Consider the following 14,668-nt stretch of genomic DNA (forward strand, 5'->3'; position numbering starts at 1 on the left):
TGGTGTTTGAGGGAAGAATTGGAGCAACTGGATCCGGCTCCAAGCCTGTGTATGTCTGGGTACCCGTGCTGCTAGTAACAATACCAGTGACTGTCCAGGTTGTATTGGCACTCTTGGCATGGCTCAGGAGAAGAGTTGAGGGGTTCAGCATGGCCGCTGGTCAGCAGGAGAAGCTGCCAAGAGCCATCTCTTCCTTCCTGTAGCATCTACCCGGGTTCTGTCTGAGAGGTAGAGTTCCTTTGCTCTATGCACTCTCTGAACAAAGGGTGCACATTGATTTTGCTCCTGGGCTGTGCAGGGCCCCTGGACCTCAAGTGCTGGAGTCATTGCAATGTGTGTATGTGTTTGGGACAACGGGGCAGAGATACCAGGATTTGCCTGCTGCTCTAAGCCCTGCTCTCGGGCTGGCTTATCAGATGACCGCTATCTGTCTCTGTCTTCATGTAGGCACTCATTTTTTTCTTTCCCTGTGAGCACACAAATTCATCCTGCTAGGGATGGTGTGCTTCTGCAGGTTTGCCAGAAGTAGAAAGATGAATTGTTCAACCTCATCTTTAAAGGTTTGGACTCTATGGTTGTTTCCACATTCATTTTAAACAGATGTAAATCTAGAGTTAACTCTGCTGAAAGAAGAGTTGTGTGGCACAAAAGCATTGTGCGTTTCTGTGAACAGATCTAGCTGACTGTCAGAGAAATGAAGATAATGAAGTGGTGGTGAATAAGGCAGGCACCTTGCTTTCAGCTGCAATACGCAGAGTTTCTGAGGAGCAGATGTTCTTCCTCTTGCAACTGCTGCTCTCTAGCTGAACATGGCTAAGGAGGGAGTGAGGTCCCTGAGCCTGTGTGAGGTGTGAATGTATGTAAAGGTTTTAATGATGTCTTAAAGGCAGAGTCCCCACAATCTGATCCTTAGATGTAGAATTACAATATTAGATGCACTGCCAGACGCGCTATAGACATGGACTGTCTTTACAGAGACCTGCCTTTGCACGTCTCTTGATTTGTGCTGTAAGCTATTGAAACAAGATTAATGGACATGCTCTTTGGCAGTTCTGTGCCTTCAGGGCAGATTTATATCTCTAGGTGGGTCCTGTAGTCACTGGTGCCATAGATTACACCTTCTGCTGATTGCTTGTGCCATAGTGTATTGTAAGGACTCTTTCAGTCCTTTACAACGGGTAGTAGTGCCATTTCTGACAGGACTGGGCTCTTGATGGTGCTAGTGGGATCAGTGAAGGTTTCTCCCATCCATTCACTTTAACGTGCTCCCTGATCCCAGCAAATAGCTGTGTACTGAACTGGGACAAGGAATCTTTGACCTTTACATGAGTCTGGAACAGTCATGAGGAGAAACTAGACTAGTCTGCTCCTCTGTTTCTCCATTTGGACATGAGGTAGACTTGTCATCCAAGAGTATTCCATTCTCAAATACTTCTGTTTTTCTTCTAGTGGCCACCTAGAGAGGATTGTTTATCATATACCTTAAGGAAGTTTGCTTTACAGAATTTTCTGACTATTTTCTGCATTTAAATAGCTTTTCTCTTTCTTTGCATTGACCCTGATATAGTCAACAGCCGCTTAATAAAGTCTGGGGGACTGGACTGTATTGATTTGGGATTGACTTGAACACTTCTGAATCTTTTCCACTTCTGTCATTCTGAGCAAATTTTGCTTCAATTTTTGTGTATATCCACTTACATATCTGTTTCCTCTAGTGACTGTTGTTGCTTGTTCTTGTGGTTGCAGTTGTAGTACGTATGTGCTGAATGCAGAAGTCTGAGGACTTAGGAACTTTTTTCTCTTTTTTCCTCCTGAGCAAATTTAATTCTAATTTTGGTGTATGTATTAGAGGGTATCTCTTGGTATATAATAAAGTCAGTTTGGCTGCAGAAGCTCTTGAATCCAATTTAGCTGATTCTGCGGAAGGGAAGGAGCCAGCCACCAACCCCACCAGTCCTCATAGAGCGGTAGGATAACTGAGACACACAGGAGTTTCCAGGTGTGCTTTCTGCCAGCCGCACATGCAACAAGCTACTGAAACTTGTGGAAATGTGGCTGTGGTATCTCATGGACTTTACTGCCACCAGTGGAATCCATCTGTACCTTTCATTTCCCATGGGTACTGCAGCAGGAGCTTACGGGAGAACTGAAAGAAGGGGTCACTACTTATGGTAAGTGAGGCTGCTTGTCTGTCCTTCAAAGGATGATATTTGGTCTGCTTTGTGGGAAAAAAAAATCCATCAATCACATTTTTGATTCATACTGGTGGAACTGGTGAATTTTCTTACTTAAAAACTTGATTCTTCTTAGACAAAACTGTGGTCATTAGATCTCTGGAGTTCAGCCTCTACAGTTCTTCCTGTAGCTAGAGCTCAGCAAAGTGTTCTAAGTAGTAGGTTTTCTCTCAGGGAGGGAAGATCTGCTTTGGTATGACATGAAATTTGGTGATGTTTCTTACAAAAAAAATCTCCCCCAAATCAAAGAAAAGCATAAAAGAAAATATTTTAAAAAATTAATTTTGTGGGCATTTTTTTCCTTTTCAGGTTAAAAATAAGGAGCAGAGTAAATAATAGGGAGCAGTAAATATTTTGCTATTTTTAAGGCAAACATTTCCTCCTCTGTTGTATTTTTTTGTTTGGTGTGCTTTTTCTTTCCCTTAGCCAAACCACCCTCTTAGCTTTTATTTCAGGTAGATTCAACTGAAATTTTTTCTGCCCATGATTGTTTTTTGTTTAGCCATTGAACCAGATAATCCAATATTTGCACAGCACTCCCTGGAGCTGCGTGAAGAGGTAATGTTGTCATTATGACAGGTAGATCTCAGGAGATTACGTGAAAGCGCAGGGTCTCCTAGCAGAAGCTCCTTGGCCTTTAAATGTTCCCTCTCAGATCCTTAGGATTTCCCTGCAGATCTCTGGACTGCGTTATATTAGAGGGGGTCGAAGTGTTGAGGGAGTCTGTGGCTTCCTAAAGGAAGAGCAATAATGGTATTCAGCAACAGGGCATGGAGTTTCTGGACTGTTCATGAGTATTTTTCTCTTAAGGGAAAGATAAGGTTTCTAGTGCTAAACGTTGGGATTCACTCCTATGTATATTTGAATTTTTTTTCTTTTTAGTGCGTGGCTTTATATAGTTCTGAAAATATGGTGATATGTATAGCTATATCTATATGTATCTATATCTATCTCTCTATATATGTGTATATGTATCTTTTCTGCTGCGGGTTCTTGCTTAGGTCAGTGTACCTTCTTCTGTTTGTACAAAAATATTTATTCCTAATTAAACTCACCTTCTGTTTGTACCAAAACATCCTGGGATCTTGAAAACTGCCTGACCTGTGAAGCTGCCTGCTTGGACAAGGATTTTGCAGATCACTCCACACAATGAAATCCAAAATTTCTCCTGCCTGGTTTAGATGGTCAATAGTATAATTTTTTTGAGAAAATGCCCAGTGTTACAAGCAGCTGCAGGTTTTGTGCTTGTGAAACCTATTTGAACAGATATTAAAAGCCACCAAAGTCTCCACCCAAATCTGCCACAATTGCTCAGATCTCCAAACAATTACAATCTAATTAGAGCCGGCATTCAAAGTTGCCTCCAGCATTTGAAACAAAAGTAATTTAACGGTAATAAAAGTGGAGATTGGCAGCTCTGGAGGCTGAACTCTGCCTACCCGCAAAATGTACCCGGGGTGGGAAAGAGCTATAAGAAGCACCACAATGACTGAAGGGCCTGACTCCCTGCCTTGAGATGACAACCCCCAAGGGATGAACAAATGGGCAATTTTCTACAGGTCTCTTTACTGCCACTGCCAAGAGTGCTGCTAATTAGTGACAATAATTAGTATGTTGTCTATGGCATGAATACTTTTCTACTAGGAAAAACACCTGATTTGTTGTATGATAACAATCAAATGCCCATCATGTAGTGATGGTGTTTATGAAGTTGAGGATTATGCTGAATTTGAACCACGGCCTTTGAGGTGAAAGGCTTTATCCTGTTACCAGTCTGCCGTGTGTGAGGCACAGGGCTGTGATTACCAATTCATTTCATAAAGGGCAACCGTTTAAAATTCTCTCAAACTAGCAGCTGCTGGAGGAATGAAAAAGCAACTGGGTCTGGACAAATATCTTTTTTTTTTTTTCCTTTGTGTTAATTTAAAAAGAAATCCTGCAATTCTTCCCCCTGATGAATGAGACTTTCAATCAGTGTTGAGCTATCACTGCTGGATGATAGCTTGTCTGTGCTTGCTTGACATAAGGAATTCTTCCAGTTCCAGAGGTGGAAGTAGTGTTTAGACTGAAGAGCACCTGAGAAAATAAGCTGCTTCATATTACCAGTCAGTAGGAGGAGTCATTTGGATATGATGTGGGTTCTAGATGAACCTGCTTAAGCAGGGGTGTTGCATTTGATCATCTTCAGAGGTGCTTTCCAACCACAACCATTCTGTGAAAAGAACCCGCTTGCCTCAGTTTCTTGTGGTGCTACTGTATTCTTTTATTGCTCTCAGTTATAACCAAAGGCAGAGGAAATAATTCCCTTCCGTTCCCTTCCTCTGGTTTTTATACTCTAAAATACTGAATTATAACACAGAAAGGATCACCAGAGACTTCTGAAACCTGACAAATCTTACTTTTCCTTCAGCCAAGTTAGCATACGCCCTTCTGCAGCAGGCAAACCTTAATTCAGTTGGCAGTAGCATTACAGCAGGTATATTTACTCTCAAGAACACTCACTTTCCATTTCTGATTATCTTCTTTGCTGAGTCAGGAGGAAAATCAAAATTATCTTCTATTTTAGATTGTTTTCCTTGGACTGACATGAAAATTCTGGGTCACATTGTCAAAAGCATCCAATTTATGTAGGATCCAAAGACTGAGGCTTTCAAGATCCATCTGCTCCTCAGATGTTTAAGGGACATTAGAAAACAGTTCCTTTGGTTTCTAATGTTGAAGATGGAGACATAGACAGAAGGTGCTGCTTCTATTGCTGTTAGTATGGGATAAGATCATAATTCATGTTTTCAGATGAGGCTTTAAATATGATGATCTTCTTCTAACTAGAAGCCAAGTTGCCCCTGGGGCAGGTTTCAAAAGTGTATGAATATGCACTAATAGTTCCACTATGATTTTTTTCTTTGTCCCTCTGCAATATGTATTTCTTGCAGCCACAAGCCTCTCCAGAGGATGAAGAAGGTAAGAGGCTTTGTGGATACATGTGAGAAAAAGTATTTTTTCTGGGGGAAGTCGTGGTTTGGGTTTCTGTTTTGGTTTTTTCTTGTTTTTTCCTATAACTTTCTTCTCATCTGCAAATTACTACTTCCTGTTTGAAAACTATGTGTAAGCAAGATGCTTTTATTCCTCCTTCATCAGTGTGTTCCACTTCCCCTACAAGCAGATTCAGACAGACGATGTCTCTCATTCCAAGGAGTTTGTATGCCACCAATATCCATGCCTCTGTGACCTAGAAATATTATGCTAACCCACTCAGAAGCCAAAGCGGTTTAGAGCAGTTGTACCTACAGACATGCAGTACAGGTCCTTTTCTTTTCCAGCTCTGTTCCCTCATCCCTATTTAAGAAAAGCAGAATTCTGTGAACAGCTATGACAGCCAGCAACCTGTCTCCTCATCTGACTGCAGGGAGTTATATCAGCAATTTGGCCCAGCGTCTAACCCAACACCTCATGAATCTCACCAAAATACAAGATAACAATACAGATGGAGTAAGATAACAATACAGATGGAAGCATTTAAGTTAGTATATGTATGTAGAGTAATTTGGATTGATAAATGCTGCAGAAATTTGAAGCACTATTTAGTCTCACGCTCACATAAACACACATTCCTTGGCTTTGCGTTTTGTTGTGTGGATTAAGTTATAGCAGATCTGTCTGGAACACCTGTTTAGGCTATGCAGTGATGCTACATTGTTTACTATCAGCTGCTTTATTATGGGAATTCAAATAAAATTTGACCTAAACATGGAAGGCCTTCCCACTATTTTTAGAATGTTATGCCATATCCTATGTCCATGTCACAGGCCGGTGTGTAATTAATGGTGTGTTTCCTTCCTTCTCTCATTAATTGATGCACAGGCTTTTGGGAGGTTTCAAATCATGCAGAAATGTGAAAAGTGGAAAAGGGAAGAAAAGAAGAAAAAAATCTGCATGCCTTGATACCACAGTCGAAGTGGGAGTGGGGGGTGGGTTGCTCTAGGCAAGTTCAAAACTGCACTGCCTCACAGCATTGCTGGGATCCATGAGCTTTGAACATTGTCGGGCTCCAATGCCTCCATGATCCTGCTCAGAGAAGTTGCTTCAAATGTGTCTTTTCCTTCTGTTGCCCCTTGCCCTGGCATCTGGCAAGAGGACAGAGGAGCCTCTCCTTCAATTTTCTCCTGAGTGATCTCCATCTCACCGTTCGCTTTCAGGTTGGAGGCAGGTGTGCAGGAGACCATAGGTTCCTTTAATCCCTATTAAGAACAGGAGATCACAGTTGCCCCTCTGGCCTTGTTCCCTATGACTATGAAACTAGCTTTAGCAGCAGAGAGATTTAATCTTTCTAGTGGAAATGTAGTTCCGGTCAAAGGTCTGCACTGCATCTTTTAGGACAGTTTCTTAGCTGTGTGAAGTTAATTGTCAGGCAGTGTCCATTCCAAGGCACAGATTTTGGCAGAAGGCTTGTGCTACTCTTGCCTTTCTGCAGCTCCGCTCCCTTCCCTGGGAGAGGTCTCAAAGAGGAAAGCCACAAACTATGCCAGACATGTAAAGACCCCTCCAGCCTCTCTTAGAAGGTCCTTTATTTGCCTGCCTCCTCTCCCCATTAGCTATCTGGTGACCAGAGGGAGGGAACAAGCAGTTCTGGGATGCACCACAAGCTGCATGGGGATGATAAGCAGCTCTGTTTTCCTTTGTTATCTCTAAAACCTACCTGGTGCAGTCTGTCAGCTGCTTCAGGTGCTCTCTTAGAGCACGGACGAGGATGAGCCAAGGTGTCCGTGCTCCACAGTACTCTGACTGTACCCTTGCTGGTGCCTGCAGCAGATAGGACAGGCTGATACAAAGCAGCCAGCCACTCCTTCAGCACTTGCTGCCCAGTTTTGTTCCGCCATCTCCGGTTAATTTAGATCATACCTTAAGTGCGTCCACAACTACGTTTAAGCAAAAGCTGTTACCATAGTAACACTGGAGATTTTCTAAATGCAGTCTATGATGTAAACAACTAAAATGACTGTTACCCCAAATAGTTTATGTCTTCTGTGTAGTTTATTGAGTATTTAAATATGTTTTGGCGCACACAGATTTACCACTTCTAAGTATAACTTGGAGGAGTAACACATCTTTTCTTACTGCTTCCGTTTCAGCAGATCTGTTTCCATGTCAACAGCTCACATTGATAAAGAATTGACATTCTGATTGCATTTGGCAGTGTAGGATAGAAGGTGACAATTAAAATAAATAAATGTTTCTAATGATGCTGATGTTAAAACCATGCCAAAATACTGGGATTCCCATGCACAGTAGGCAGAGATTGCTTCTTTTAATCTGCAGAGAGTGAGGCAGGAATTCTCATGGGAACAGACTTTCTTTGCAAGGTTTTTAAGCCTTCCTGCTTACAGATGCAGAAAGACTGGAAAAGCAAACTCTCACACAGAAAAATGCACCTAGCACTCTGTGTGTATATGCATGTGTGTTTGCTTTGCCTCATCCACTTCTAATCTAGGTGAGGTCTAGGAATGCATAAAGCATGTAATAAAAAATAGAATGCAATTCTTGGATTAGAAACATGTTTTGAGCCAAGTTTCTTGCAAAAACTCTGGAGCAGGTGCCCCTTCTTTCCACTTCTGATTTCCTAGTAGTGAATATATGTGTTGAGATTATGGAGGGACAAGAAGAATGGGGGCCCAGAGGGGCATTTTTTAAGCTTACAAGCCTGTTCAACAGACTGGCACTCCAAATTGTGTATTTTGGGGAGGCTTTTCTTTGTCTCTGTGAGCAGCATGTAGATACATAGTAGTCACTGTTGAGGTGTCCTCATTGTGCTTGTTCTCCCTTAGTTCATAAGGGCTGAGATTAGTGTCCCAATGCATTAAGCACCCCAATTATATATGATATGAGAGACAGAAACATGACCCCCGTTTTACAGGGGCAGAGAGGGACTGAAACAAGTTTTTCAAAGCTGCAAGTTGGATTGGATGCTTCCAGGTGGTGCAAGCTCCCTACCTGTGGTTGGGATGCCAGAAAATCCTTTGTCTGGTATTGGCTTGGGGTCATACTGAAGTCTTGTGGCAGACATGGAAGTCCAGCTTAGCTCTCCTGATTTATAGTGTACTCACCTTCAAGGATGAGCAAAATTTGGGACAATATTTCCATGGAGGCATTCAACTTGTCTGAAGGTACTCCATCTAGTTTGAAGTAGGTTTAAATCTATAATTTCTGTTGCATCCTGGGACTATAAATGCCTTCTAATGTTAGGCATGTAGGTGATGTGCCTAGTGATCTTAGTTGCTGTGGGTTCTCCTGCAATCCAGTGAAAAGAAATAGTTGTGTCCAAGCAACAATATCACCTTCAGCATGTATATAGCAGTGCCTGATACTACTTTGTGAATTCACTTGTTACATCTTTCATGTTATGGAATTATATAATTTTTGTGGGTTTGACAAGTGCACAAATTTACTTTCCCTAGTGAGGCTTCTATTTTTGAATGAAATTCTTAGGTGTTGTTTTATAGAAAAGAATATAAAGCAGAAATACTGGTAAGAGTAATGTGGTTCCTGGTACCATTGAGGTACACCAAAATCTGGTGAGATTTGCTCTCATACACAGAATCAGTCATTTGTGTAATGGAGAGTGGAGATTAATATAATACACCTCTCACATGTACTAATGACAATTTTATTTTCAAATTGCATTCTTTGGAGGATCTCTGGGCACTTCAGAAGAATTAGTGGATTATGTCTCACAGCAGCCGATAAGATGGTAAGTATTATTACTATATTTGTAAATGTGAAAGAATTGTGTTTTATAAATAAACAGATAACTTGCAAAATTAGTCAAGTCCATGGCAAATAACTTTTCCCTATAGAAAAATCCCACTTTCAAATATAAGCTGTGTGCAATGTTTATATTTCAGCAAATGAGCCATTTCTGAATGACTTTAATTTGATTGTGCAGGAGTGAGACACTTTTAGGACATATCCTGTGAATGTCACTGAAGTGCTGTAGCATAAAAAATAGATTGCAGCTGAGACAGGATGTGTAATCTCTGTTCTTTGGTCTTGACTATTGGCTGTGGCTGACAGCAGAATAGCAGCTGGTTAGACGGGGCTGCACAATAATTAGAGCTAAGAAGATCCAGCACTCTCTGTTGAACTGCTGTTGGCCTTCCTTACTGTATGACCTCATCTCCTGGCTGCAGGGATTGGCAATCCTTCAAGGAGGTGTGCACAATATTGTTTTCCCCCACCTTGAGTTAGAGGTATAAAAGTAGCTGGGCTGGTATGTGCTGCTTCTCAGAGACTGGGCTGAGTGAGGGGTCCTGTAGGGGGTAACCTCCAGCACCTGTGGGATTTGGTTTTGAAGGGCACCAGGCTCAGGCAGATATTCCTCCTAGTGCCACAGTTTCCCATACCTGGCTCTGCCTGAGTTCTGGTGTCTCTAGGCCCTGGAAGATTTTGCCACACACTTGTTGGCTGTTCATTCCCAAGCTTAAGTTTCAGTACCTATAGCCATTGTTCCATGGAGACATGACTAGCCATATGGCAGTGCTGCTTCTATCCATTTTATTAAGTAAATTTAATTAACAGGCAATTATAATATCTAGACAGACAAATATAATAACATACTGTCATGCTTCATTGTAAATAATGTCTGTAGTAGCCAAAGCAATGTTATTTGACTTAATATGAATGTACTTGATGTATGCCATCTAGAGTGAGATGAACATGATGCCTAAGACAAACTCTGTAATAACATGTGGTCCCTATTGTTCAAAAGCTCTGGAAACCCATTCATAATCAATAACAGTACAGTTCTAAAGAATGAAAGGGTGGTCATAATCATTTATATATGAGTTAATGCAAGCCAGAAGAAATGCAAAACCAAACACAGACTGGAATTGAAGAACAGCTATAACTTAGTCCAAGAAATTCTGTACTAAAGACCCTGACTTTAACAAGATTGTAATGCCTAAGACATAGCTGAGAAACCTTTGTGCAAAACAGAAGGAATATATGAATTAAGGATGTTAAATGGTGCTTGCCTATAATTTGATACAGCACAAATGCCCTGAAAATGTTAACCTAATTCTGTCCCAATCTGAAAATGAAGTTTCTTCTTTCCACTCAAAATTTCTTCTAATTTTGCAGAGGTGCACTTGTGGACCACTAATAAAAAACTCCTATAATTCTAATAGCTGAGCAAAGCCTGTTCCAATCCACCACTAGAAAGTGGAGGAGGAAAGAAATTAGTTACAACCCCTCATGTAAGAAAAAAAAAGGTGGGAAATAATAAAGAAAATTCTTTTTCCTAATAAATCAAATATATTACACTTTCAGCTCCTGCCCTTCTAAAATAAAAGAAAGCAAGAGGTTGTCAGTGGCAAAATACTACATTGTTGGATTTTAATAGAATTATAAACCCCATTCCTCAGCCTTTGTGGGGATGTAGTGGAAATGCAAGATGCTACTCACAGTTCTGCTTGGTTTCATTCAGTGTCAGAGTTGCCTTTTGTTGTCAGTGGGGTGCAGTTCCTATGGAGTGAAACAGTGCATGCAGCATGGACTAAAGTGCCTCAAAACAGCTGTGTGCTGCCTTAGGCAGTACCTCAGTGGTTAACAGGGATAATGAATGTGCACACTAACAACAGTGAACACAGCCAGTTTAAGGATCAAGACCAAAGGTTATTTTTGGGTAAAAATGAGAAGAAGGTGAAAATACAGAGATGTGCAGGACTACTGTGTTGTAAGCAGATTTAGGGCCTTGGCAAAAAACAAAGATTTCTTCCTCTGCTATTTCTTTGCAACAAAGATTTTAACCTGAAACACAGGTAGCTAAAATATTGCTTCAAGCTGCCTTAAACTTCTTCACAGAGGCTCTCTTCTGCTGAGGGCTGGGCAGAGCAAAAGGAAGGGTAGGAACTAGGGCTTACTGAGACCTAGAGGGGTTTTCTGCTGGGCACACATTCCTGAGCAGTCACTTTGCTACCTTTTGAAAGGATAGGGATACTCCTTCTAGACTCTTCATGCTGGTGCAGGTAGCTGTGCAGGCACAGAAACCTCATACCAGAGAGAATGCTGCAGTTTCAGTAGTAATAGAGTTTTGGCCAAAAAGAAAGTGAAAGAGCATGCAGTGACACATGCAGCACCCCTCTCTTCTTCTGCTGTCCTGCCAAGTCTTCCTGCTCTTTTTGTAGTCCACAGCAGAGGGGAAATACAGCAAATTGCCTGCTTGCTCCATTCTCTCTCCTCTAGCTGTAAGATGACAAGCTACCAGTGGAAGAGTGGCACTGGGTCTCTGGTGACAAAGTAAGCAGGTACCAGGGACTGGCAAGTGCACACTGCAGCAAAAGGGAGATTCCAGGGTGTCAGAAATGTCTCACCTTGGGTTCTGTGTTTGGATGTTTAGCGCTGAGTCAGCATCCCAATGCACTGTGTTATTCTGGAAGAAAGTTACTCCATTTACTCCTCAGGTTCCTAATTGCTGGGGTCAGAGACTGGCCTATAATTGCAGCTGTCAGCTGACTATTAAATAGAGAGATGTAAAATACCTCCTTGCACATCATTTATTAACATTTAAAACCCATCAGGGGACATATAAAACATTCCTTTTTTTGTAACATTTATAAACTACTGAGGAGCACAGAAATATTCCCCTATATTAATTACGGTAATTTAGGCAATGTCCATGGAGGGCTGGTGAGCACAGCAGCTATGATTCTCCCCCACAGTTCTTTTATTTCCAGGCACTGAGGTTCCCCTGAGCCCCTTCCAGCTGCAAATTGTCCTGACATGAAGCAGGGTAATGCTGGAGAGTGAATGTATTTTCAGACCATGTATACATGAGGGAGTTGCATGAAGATTACTGGTAAGCCTACTTAGTTAAACCAATGGAAAATGTGGCATGGACAGTCTTATTTCATCTGGTCACTTCTTTTAGATTTGGATTAGGTTTGAAATCAAGTAAACTCCCATTTAACATCTTTAAATAAAGATGTATGAAGGCATTCACATCAGTTTAGCTTGAATTGTTTCAGTCAGATTTAAATGAAAGCGGTGAAATTTTCTTGTAGTGAGGTGACCTCAGTAAATACAAATTTCTGTCTCTATTCTACAGACCAAAGGAGCTGCAGCTCTGCTGGGTTTTCTCAAGGCATTATTTTAGTCACCTATGCCAGTAGCCAGTGGGAATTATAAGCTCTGCTGGATGAGTGTAAATCAAGTGAGGGACATTTAGTGGTCAGGGAAGGAACATGAAGGAAGGCAGCTTTACTTGTCACTCGATGAAAATGAGCACAGCAGCTTATTTGAACTTCTCCAGGGCTAGTGCTGTAAATGGTTGGGCCTGCCCTAGGCCCCCTGTGTCCTGTTATTGTTGGAGTATCCAATGGGGCTAGCACAGGCACATGGGGTAGTCCAAGTGATGCATCTGACTGGGAAAGGATCAGCCTGCAACATGGATAGATGGCAAATTCCTTTTAGAACATTCACTCCTCTGCTGGGACAATACAGAGCTTTCAGTACCTGTGTGTGAGAGCAAGAGACTGGGCAGGTACCTATTCCCATTGGGTTATTTCAGCCAGATGATGCAAAGTAAGAAATGCAGCTACTTTCAGCTTATGAAACCTTGGTGGCAGGTATGTTCTCCTGCAGTAGTGTGACATTTGGAGAATAGAGTATGTTATGCTGAATGTCATCTTGAGTTTCCCCCATGAAATAATTTGAAGAGTGTTCCCCAGCTGCACATGCTGAGCTGTGAGAATTGTTGCTGAAAGCACATAATGTGGTGTATTCTTAATTTTTAATTATTCCATCATGGAGAAGCATTAGAGAATTGCTGTGGTTTTGAACGGTACAGATACGTGGTTTTCTTCATCAGAGGTGAAACCATGTAAACACTGCTTGTCACTTTCTTGTTATGGACTTGCTGTGTCACCTGTGTTTCAGTGAGTGTCCCAAAACAATGATGGAAAAGCACTGGATCTAAAATAGTAGGGTTCTTGAGCCAGAGGGAAGCTGATTAGATCCAGTGTCTGAAGGAGAATTCTTCTGCAGAGGTATTCTTCTCATTACTGTGCCACTAGGCCATGTATCATTGGAGGGCTGAATTTTGTTTTTATCAATTCAGTAACAAGATCTTACATCTGTTCCTAATTACAGGTAGGGGTCTCAGAGGAGGTCTGAGTTACCATGTGTGGGGATATCAAAATGCCTAGCTCTCATTACTTGAATAGGTAAATAATTTTATTCATCATCTGTGCAGGGACATAGGAAGCGTAGCCCAGGAGATGTTAACAATTAACAGCAATCTCATCTGCATTACTGGCTATCAGTATCTTCAGCTCTTGTGCTCAGTAGTTTAATATTGACTGTAAACCCTTTGAAAAGGGATAATTTTTTTCATGTGAATTGGACATTTACAAATATATTTCTGGCTTTGTTCAAATTGAATTTACATTGTATTTTTCTACAGAGGGTATGATTTATGATTGTTGCTCTCTGAGGGGGAATGAGGGACCAAGTGTCTTCTGTAAAATGTGTGCTACCACAGCTTGTGACTGGCTTCCATTCAGGTCAAAGTGCTAACTGTCGTGCAGGACTGCTTCCTGTGCCTGAAGTGAGTAATTTCTCTGGACCCAAAATTTTACTTTTGACAGAGCTTGTATTTTGAGGGCATCTGTCCTGTTCCATACAGCGTACAGTTTTACTTTCCAGTAAATGCAAGGATTTGCTGTAAGTTTTTAAAAGGCCTTGTCCTCACTGTACAGTTACTCTAGTTGCTTGTAAAGAAGTCACATGTGACAAATGCACCAGCCTGTATTGATACAATTTATTGCTATGGATTCAAACAGATGTGAGAGAAAAATAACCAAAGTGTAGCTACTTGCAAGTAAATACACTGCTATTAATATTTTTAACTTGAGCTGGCTTACCTGAAGCACCCTGGTGCCTTTTACTGAAGTAATTTGCATAGCTAGAGAGTATGGGCAAGAAATAGCGCTAGTACCACATACCAGATGCTGATAAGACTCCTCTGTATAGTTTTACCATGACACAACAAGGTAGCTCTCCTCCCTGTAGAAACTGTAACTCAAGGTTTGTTAACTCAGCCCCCTGTTAAACTGTAGCTGCTGGGCAACATTTTTTTTTCTGTTAGAAATTCGACTGTATTCCAGGCAGTACAAAATACTGCTGACAGATTTGTTCTGCCCACTGCTAATCGTAGCAAAAATGCTTTGATGGTTTCTATATATGAGGCTGGGAAATCCCTCTGAGAACCTTAACACACGCAGTAATGTAAAAGACACTGATGCTGTTACTTGAATTTTTCAGTTTGTTGAGGTGAGCAGCAGTTACCTGCCAGTGGGAACTGGAGACAATCTGGTGATTTCAAATCAGTGCATTAAATTTGAATTCAATACCAAGCACATTGCTGGAGTTATTAGTAAAGC

The sequence above is a fragment of the Geospiza fortis genome, unplaced genomic scaffold (genome assembly GCF_000277835.1).
Source record: "Geospiza fortis unplaced genomic scaffold, GeoFor_1.0 scaffold11, whole genome shotgun sequence".
Taxonomy (NCBI): domain Eukaryota; kingdom Metazoa; phylum Chordata; class Aves; order Passeriformes; family Thraupidae; genus Geospiza; species Geospiza fortis.